The sequence below is a fragment of the Ursus maritimus genome, unplaced genomic scaffold (genome assembly GCF_017311325.1).
Source record: "Ursus maritimus isolate PB19 unplaced genomic scaffold, ASM1731132v1 scaffold_26, whole genome shotgun sequence".
Classification (NCBI taxonomy): Eukaryota; Metazoa; Chordata; class Mammalia; order Carnivora; family Ursidae; genus Ursus; species Ursus maritimus.
The window spans coordinates 2,870,108-2,879,119 of record NW_024425119.1 but is presented as its reverse complement, the minus strand read 5'-3'; the positions used below and the strand labels follow the sequence as shown (position 1 = coordinate 2,879,119).

At 41.5% G+C, this 9,012-nt stretch overlaps 1 non-coding gene and 1 pseudogene across 1 annotated transcript; both read right to left on the bottom strand.

Moving 5' to 3' along the window:
• Positions 1-8,358, bottom strand: part of LOC103675764 — a 12,333-nt pseudogene extending 3,975 nt beyond the window's left edge.
• Positions 7,003-7,105, bottom strand: LOC121105464. Its single transcript, XR_005837992.1, has one exon. It is a non-coding gene; the product is annotated as a U6 spliceosomal RNA (small nuclear RNA).
• Positions 8,359-9,012: the final 654 nt, after the last annotated feature.

Sequence of the window (9,012 nt, the reverse complement as noted above, 5' to 3'; positions counted from 1 at the left end):
ACCCAAAGGAAGTCCAAAATTTAGCAAGGCAAATTCCATTAGATTTTTAGGCTCAAGTGTAATATTTTCTGGCTCAATACTTTGCCCTCTGGGGCTACAGGGGTGGCAGCATCATCCTCTTAGTCCCGGGCAGTAGCTTTTCCTGAGGGACTGGTTGGTAGCAGCCTGAGACACTGAAACTGAGGATAAAGGCTGATCTCTGAATAGCTTTTGGTGCTATTCCTCTCTTTTCTTGAAGGATAATGGGGACTGGCAGCCAGATAGCTCTATTTTTTTATCCTGTAGAATCCCAGAAGTCCAACAGGATTCCTTTATTTTGTTGACTCTGTCCCCATTATTGCAAGCTGGCTGTGTTTCTGCTCCCATCTCTATTCCTGGATACTTATGAGATGGCTGATTAAATCCATGAGTCACAGTGTCAGAAGGAAGAATCTTCTCTACCTTCAAGGTCCTTCTAGTTGGACTAAGAATCAAATTGATATGAGACAGAATAACAAAAGAAAATCAGATGTAAAAGCATACATACAGGGAATCCACACAGATATGGAAATTCCAAAGACAGTCAGGCAATGTGATGCTTATATGAGCTAAAGAGAGGGTATCTGAGTATACAAGGGAGAAAGACCATTAGCAAGAAGGTGAAAGATGTTTGGAAAACCAAGGTTACCTTATTATAATGTAGATAAGTTTCTTAGGTAAAGAGGAATCTCTATTAATAGCTCTCTTCCTGGCACAAACAGGCAGTTGAGGGGGAGGTAAAACGCTTTTTCTGAATCTGTTGGGTTTTAATTGTTTTTAATTCAAAATGATGTTCATGCCAAAGTGGCCATCTTGGGACAGCCTGCCCTTAGACCCTACAGCACCCATGATCTCTTTATCAAATGATTTTCCAGCCACACCTTTGATGTGCTTTGTAGAATATACCTTTTCTTGTTTTGTAATATGGATAGTAATTGGGTACTGCCCCCAATTCCAACATGTAGGATGGGGGTGGGTTTCCCCACATTACCAAGGAGCAGTTCTCCAGACACCAGCTGGGTATCTTATAATTCAACTCAAATCTGACAGTATCTACCCAGAGATAGTATCAGATCCCATTGGTTAAGGGCTCAGTCACACAAGACTGCTGTCACCCCACTCTCTTTCTTGCTCCTTCATATGTCAGATGCAGGTCTATGTTATTACCTGTGTCCCTGGCCAACTGGCTACAAATTGGAGGTTCCAATGATCCCCTCCAACTCAGGATGCCATTTGCAAGTTCAGAATGTTACCTATACTTCTGACCAGTTGGCTATAAATCAGAGGCTCTCATGACCCCCTCCTTAGGATTGATTAACTTCCTAGAGTGGCTCACAGAACTCAGAGACATATCTTTCTTAGTGGTTCTCTCTTTCTTACTGGTTTATTATAAAAGGATATAACTCAGGAATGGCCAGATGGAAGAGAGGCATTGGGCAAGGGATGGTGAAAGGATGCAGAGCTTCCATGTCCTCTCCAGGTGCATCACTGAACCCATACCTCCACGTGTTCACCATCCCAGAAGCTCTCCAAATCCCATCCTTTTGGGTTCTTGATGGACGCTTGGTTACATAGGCAAGATTGATTAAATCATTGGCCACTGGTAATTGATCCAAACTCCAGCCCCTCTTCCTTCCCAGGATTTGGGGTTGGGGAGGGGACTGGAAGTTCCAAACCTTTATTCCTGTTTGGTGTTCCTGGCAACCAGCCCCCATCCTTAGGAGCTTTCCAAAAGTCATTCATTAACATAAGCCCAGTTGTGGAAAGGGGCTTGTTATAAGACATTTATTTCACCTATGTCACCAAATACCACGACAAAAGATGTTCCCATTGCTCTTATTGCTCAGGAAATTCCAAGGGTTTTGGGAGCTGTGAGCCAGAACATGGACAAATACATTTGAGAAATATATTTTGGTCATCTGAGTGACCAAATATAAATCATAATATCACAGAGAGGCTAAGAATTTTCTGAATCTTCAAGTCCTGGTTCCTTTCTGCTTAACAATTCCTTCGATTTGTTTTACTGCATTTTACTATAAACAGTAAGAAGAAATCGGTCTGCACCTTCAGCACTTTGCTTAGAAATATTCAACTTTATTACTTTTAAATTCTACTTTCCAGGGGCACCTGGGTCGTTCAGTTGGTTAAGCTTTTGCCTTCGGCTCAGGTCATGATGCCAGGGTCCTGGATTGAGCCCTGTGTCGGGCTCCCTGCCCAGCAGGGGATCTGCTTCTCCTTCACCCTCTGACCCTCACCCCACTTATGCTGTCTCTCTGTCAAATAGATAAAAATCTTAAAAAAAAAATTCTACTTTCCATCTCTCTGTCAATAAATAAAATCTTTAAAAAAAATTCTACTTTCCACAAAATACGAGAACACAATTTGGCCAATTTCTTTGCCATTTGATAAAGGTCATCTTTCTTCCAGTTTTTAGCAACATGCTCACTTCTGTCCCAGATCTCACCAGAATCACCTTTGATATCCATTTTTGTACCAATGGTCTCTCTTCTCGAGGCAGAATAAGCTTTTTCTAACATGCACCTCAAAACTCTTGTAGCCTCTAATCATAACCCAATTCCAAAGTTACTTCCACATTTCTTAGGTATTTACTGCATCAACTTCTCACCTCTCAATATCAGAATCTGTATTAGTCTGGTAGGGATATCATAACAAAATATCATGGCTTAAACAACAAAAATTTAATTCTCATAGTTCCGGAGGCTGGGTATCCAAGATCAAGATGTGGGCAGGTTTGGCTGGCTTGCAAATGGCCATCTTCAGGTTGTGTCCTCATGTGGCCTTTTCTCTGGGCATAGTCCGAGAGTCTCTTCCTCTTCATACAAGGACACCAGTCCTATCGGATTAGGGTTCCACTCTTACAACCTCATTTAAATTTAATTACCTTTTTGAAGGTTTGGGAAAGGGTGAGGAACTTTGAAGAAACACAATTCAGTCCAAACCAGTGTATTTGAAGTACAAGAGATAATTTTTTTTTATCGTGGTAAAATATATACAACATAAAAGTTACCATTTTAACCATTTGAAAATGTACAGTTGTATGGCATTAAATGCATTCACATTGATATGCAGTCATCACCACCATCATCTCCAGAACTTCATCTTCCCAAACTGAAGTTTGGGAAGTACTGTAATTCCTAAACACTAACTCCGCATTCTCCCTCCCCCAGGCCCCTGGCAAGCACCCTTTTACTTTCTGACTTTATGAATTCGACTACTCTAGATATCTCATATAGATGGAATTGTACAATATACAGTCCTTCCGTGATTGGGTTATTTCACTTGGCATCATGTCTCCAAGATTCATTCATGTTGTAACGTGTGTCAGGATTTCCTTTCCTTTTAAGGCTGAATAATACAAAGGTTTTCCATTTTGGTGAAGTCCAATTTTCCTCTTTTTTTTTCTTTTGTCACTTGTATGTTTGGTTTCATAGCTAAAAAACTATTGCCTAATCCAAGGTCACACAGATTTACACCTATGTTTTCGCTAACAGTATTATTGTTTTAACATCTATATTTAGGTCTATGGTCCATTTTGGATTAATTTTTGTAAATGTGATGTAGGGGTCCAGTTTCATTCTTTTGCATTTGGATGTACAATCATTACAGCACCCTTCGTTGAAAAGACTATTCTTTTCCCATTGAATTACCTCGACGTTCTTGTTGAATATTAATTGTCCATCGATGTATGGGTTATTTCTGAACATTTAAGTCCATTTCATGACATATATGTCTATTACTTTTCCAGTACTACACTATCTAGATCACTGTAGCTTTGTAGTCAGTTTTGAAATCAGGAAGAATGAGTGTTTTCCTTTTCTTTTTTTAAGCATTATTTTGGCTATCCTGTGTCCCTTACATTTCCATGTGAGAGACACAGCTTGTCAATTTTTGAAAAAAAATACGGCTGAGAGTTTAATAGGATTGCATAGAATCTTCAGAAAAATAGGGGAGTATTGCCATTATAACACTACTAAGTCTTTTGCTACCATTTCTTGATGATGATTTAGCTTACTTATAAACCTTGTATCTTGTGTTTTCCTACCCTCTCAATATAGATGATGACGGTCCTCCATTAGCTACTTTTCCTACTTCTAACAATACATTTTAATAACCAGAAAAGTTCTGCCAATAATAAACATAATCTCTTGAATGCTTTTACCTTTACTTCTACCTTTCCTCCCTATGTTCCACATCTTAAACTGTCCACTGTATTTTTACCTTTATGTTGTCAGCAATGGTATAATGGTATAAATTCACAAACTATCTTTAATGATAGCAAGATTATTTATAATTTATTAATATGTTGGATCTAAAAGCTGAACACCAGAAAACAGCATTTTCTAAGTCTTCTTTCATGTAATTATTCAGTTGAATTCTCTCTTCTTCAGATTTCTCTCCCAGAGCTCCTATCTTTCCGTTCCAATCTAGCCTAGAGCTCTTGGGACTTCCCTGAATTAGATCTTCCCTGTCCTCCTGAATTAGATCTAGTGATCCTTGACTATGATATTGTCAAATACCCTATTTTCTATCGCATTTTGCGTGACCACATCTTCGAGTAACTCTATTTAAAAAAGGGTATCTGAGGGGTGCCTGTGTGGCCCAGTCGGTTAAGCATCTTCCTTAGGCTCAGAACATGATCTCAGTCAGCGTCCTGGGATTGAGGCCCACATTGGGCTCCCTGCTCAGTGGGGAGCCTGCTTCTCCCTATCCCTCTGCTGCTCCCCCTGCTTGTGCTCTCTCTCTGTTCCTCTCTTTGTCAAATAAATAAATAAATAGCTTAAAAAAATAAAAAAAGGGTATGTAGGAGTTTACCTTTATGAATCCCTGCAGATCTGAAAATGTTTTCATTCTGCTCTTTTACTTAATGACAATTCAGCCAGGAGCGGAAATTTTTTGAAAATTAAATTTTTCTTCTTAGGTTTTGAGGTTCAAGAAATATTTCCCTCAGAAACTTGAAACTCTTTGTTATCTTCTTATATTTAGAGTTACTGGTAAGAATTCTAATGTCAGCTTGATTTTTGGATCACATATTTTTTTCCTTTGGAAATTTAAGATCTTCTGTGTTTTTGCAGTTCCAATATTTTACAATATTTTGTTTTTTCTTTGTTTTCATTCTGTGCTAATAGACACTTTAAGTTCTGGGAAATTTTCGTCCATTATTTTTGAGTAATTTTCCATTTTTTATTTACTTTGTTTTCTCTTTCTCTTGTAATATTAGTCCTCTTGGATAGATTCTTTCTCTTATGTTTTCTCTTGCAATTTCCATCTCTTCGAATATTTCTTCTTTTTTTTAAGTTTATTTATTTATTTATGTAATCTCTACACCCAACATGGGGCTCAAACTCATGACCTGGAGATGAAGAGTTGTGTGCTCTTCTGACTGAGCTAGCTAGGTGCCCATGTTTCTTGTATTTGTAAAAATTTCATTCACTTAATCTTTTAACAGTTCAAGTGAATTTATACTTTTGACAATTTCTTTTTTTTTGAAGATTTTATTTATTTATTTATTTGAGAGAGTACGAACAAACTGGAGGAGAGAAGAGGCAGAGGGAGAAACAGACTCCCCGCTGAGCAGGGAGCCCAATTCAGGGCTCGATCTCAGGACCCTGAGATCTTGACCTGAGCCAAAGGTAGATGCTTAACCAACTGAGCCACCCGGGTGCTCTAATTTTGACAATTTCTTTTTTTTTTTTAGATTTTATTTATTTGACAGAGATAGAGACAGCCAGCGAGACAGGGAACACAAGCAGGGGGAGTGGGAGAGGAAGAAGCAGGCTCCCAGCGGAAGAGCCCGACATGGGGCTCGATCCCAGAACTCCGGGATCACGCCCTGAGCTGAAGGCAGACGCTTAACGACTGAGCCACCCAGGCATCCCTAATTTTGACAATTTCTTAAATATGATTTCAAGACTTACTTTTTATTCTTGGATTGTTACTTTATCTGAGTATACTGAGTATATTATTCTTGTTTCATAGGTGTAATAAAAGTCCATGAGCATACTAATTATTATTTTTTAAGTTCTCTGAAGTTTCTCTATTTCCTCTATGGCCACATTTTCTGTTTATCTTTTTCCCCCTCCCCTAAATTGGAGACTTCTTTTAAATACCTAATAATCGAATCCTTGGTTGTCTGTTTATGTCTAAGATGAAGTGATTGGAATGCTGATTAGGCATCTTGTGAACTGGGGAGGGTCTTGCCAACTTGCACAACTTCACCCAAGTGTGAGTGGGTAGAAAACCAGCTATTGTGCCAGAATGAAAACTGCTTCACTCTTAGTCATTAAACGCTGAAATAGCCACCCAACTCCTCCACAGAGATTATGAGAACTCTTGATTTTTAGCCTGGGATAAGTGCCTACTTACTGTATCTGAGATAAGGATGGGTTCTTCTGTTCTATATAGAGATCTTTACTTCACCTCTCTGTTGGCTGCAGTACCTCCTGCACCTACTCCACATTATGGTTTCTTTCATTGTGTTTAGTCAGACCGCACTCACTTTGTGTGTACATTAAAAAAAAATATATCTGTTTTGGTGGTCTCCTTGCCATTTTCTATTATGTATGGGTTTTGTATCATTTTTAAAATTCCTTTATTAGCATTTTAATGGGGGTCTCAAGAAGTGGAGGTAATGAATGCATGTGCTTAGTCAGCCAGCTTTTCTAAAGTTTATTTTTAATTTATTATTATCTTTTTAAAGATTTTACGTATTTGAGAGGGAGAGAGAGAGCGAGTGGGTAAGAGCAGGGGAAGGGAGAAGCAGACTCCCCGCTGAGCAGGGAGCTGGACATAGGGCTTGATTCCAGGATGCTGGGACCATGACCTAAGGGGACCAGGACCTTGGGTTTGTGACCTGAGCAGAAGGCAGACGCTTAACTGACTGAGCCACCCAGGTGCACCCTGGCTTTTTTTTTTTTTTTTTTTTGGTAATTGAAGTATTGTTGACAACCAATGTTACATTAGTTTAAAATTATGGAATGTTTCATTAATTTGTGTGTCATCCTTGCACAGGAGCTATGTTAATCTTCTATCATTCCAATTTTAGTATATGTGCTGCCCAAGGGTGCACTCAGCTGGCTTTAATAAAAAAATTACTAGAGGTAAGTTAAAAAAAAAAAATCTGGGGCAGAGTAGGAAATAAGAAAATCAACCAGTGGAAGGGCAAAAAAAAAAAAAAAAAAAAAACAACCCCCAAACACACACAAAAAACAAAATACCAAAATTCTGAGTCTGTGATACTGATAGTATCCTGAAATTGATAGTATGACTTAGTGCTTAACACAGTAACTCTCCAGATCCACACATTTTAGTGACATATCGGATCTCAAACATCGAGTTCACACCCCATTTTACAGTTAAGAAAAGTAGAACCGAGAAATAAAGTGATTTTCCCAAGGTCATTCAAGTAGAGTGTGGCAAAATGGAAACTAGGATATGACTCCCACTTTTTTTTTTTTTTTTTTACCTTCCCACACTGCTGGGGAGTAACAGGATGAGCAGATCAGCAGTTACATGAGAAAGATCTTGAAAAACAGTCGAAGAAGGATGGCTTTTTTTGGGGTAAAAAGCCAGATGTCCAAAAAAAAAAAAAAAAAAGAAGTATTTTAGGATGCTTATTTGGCAGCTATACAATCTTCCTCGGCAGCGCAGTCTAACCATTGGTAGGCATATGTTGAATGTACTGAAGGGGGCGACTGTACAGCAGGACCGGGAACTGCAATAATCCAAGTGCGTGGTGATCTGGGAGGGAACAGTCTGGGCAGGATGTAACAGTAGAATTTGGTGAATGAATGGATGTGAATACTGAGCAGAGACGGAAAATGTTGGTGGGATTATGAAGGAGTGTTAATTGGCTAACTGTGGCGGAGAATAATTAGGGGTAAAAGAATGCCTCAACCCCTTTTAAGGGCATTTTAAATTATTTGATTCAACCGAAAAGGCTGGGGCAAATATAATTCACATCGCTCCTACTTTCTTGGTTAGAGATAGTTTACCTACATTCGTAAATTAATGGATGCAGCTGCCCTCTTTGCGTGACTCCGACGAAAGAAAACCGACTGCAATTCAGTACAAGAAAATTCGGTTTCCTGAAATACGGTACCATTTGCCTAGTAGACAAGCCCGGCTGTTGTGAGGACCAAATAAGACAACGTAGCGCCCGCCGTATTTGGCACACCGCAGGAGCTGAATATGCACCTTAAATTCCGCCCACGCTCTCCTCTCTCGCAGTGCTCCTACAGAAAAACCACGTACACTGGCGTGGGTCTTCTGCGATGCCTTAGTTCTTTCCCTAAGGTCGAGCGGACAGCCCCGCGGCCACATTCGGAAAAGCTAAGGGTGGGGGAAAAAATCCAATTTCCCTCGGACAAAGGGTTCCTACTGCGGCCGTGGGAGTGCAGCCCGGAATGTATGACAACCCTATACCTACTCTCTACAGCGGTGGCGGTCCTGGGGCTTGTGTAACGGGCCCCGCCAAGGAGGGGGTGGGGCGACTCTAAGGTTTGGGAAAGCGACGATTCCGCTCTTCGGGCCTGGCCCGTCCACTTCCTACGGCAAGCAGAAGGAGACAAACGCCGCCTTGCCTCCCTCCCACCTACTGCCTTTTCCCGGAGCAGGCTCCGGCTCTCCCTTCCCGTGGCCGCAGGGGCCAGACGTGGGGGGTGTGGACGCCCCGCGCCCGTTGCTCTGCTTGGGCGTGCAGTCGCCGCCGGAACCTTGAGTCACCCTTCTCCTAGCCCCAGACCTGCCTTCCTCTGGTAGGCGCCGGAGGCCTGCGGGATGCCAAGTCGCACTCCCACGAGGGTGCGGGAAGGCTAGGTGGCCCGGTTGGGAGGAGGCGGAGCTCGCGGTGTCTCGCGGCCCGGGGCGGGGCTAGGTGTCTCGCGCAGGGGGCGGGGCGCAGTGACGTCGACGGGCGCTGGGGCCGTACTGTGGCTGTGGTGGCGGCGGTAGTGGCGGCGGCGGCGGCGGCGGCGG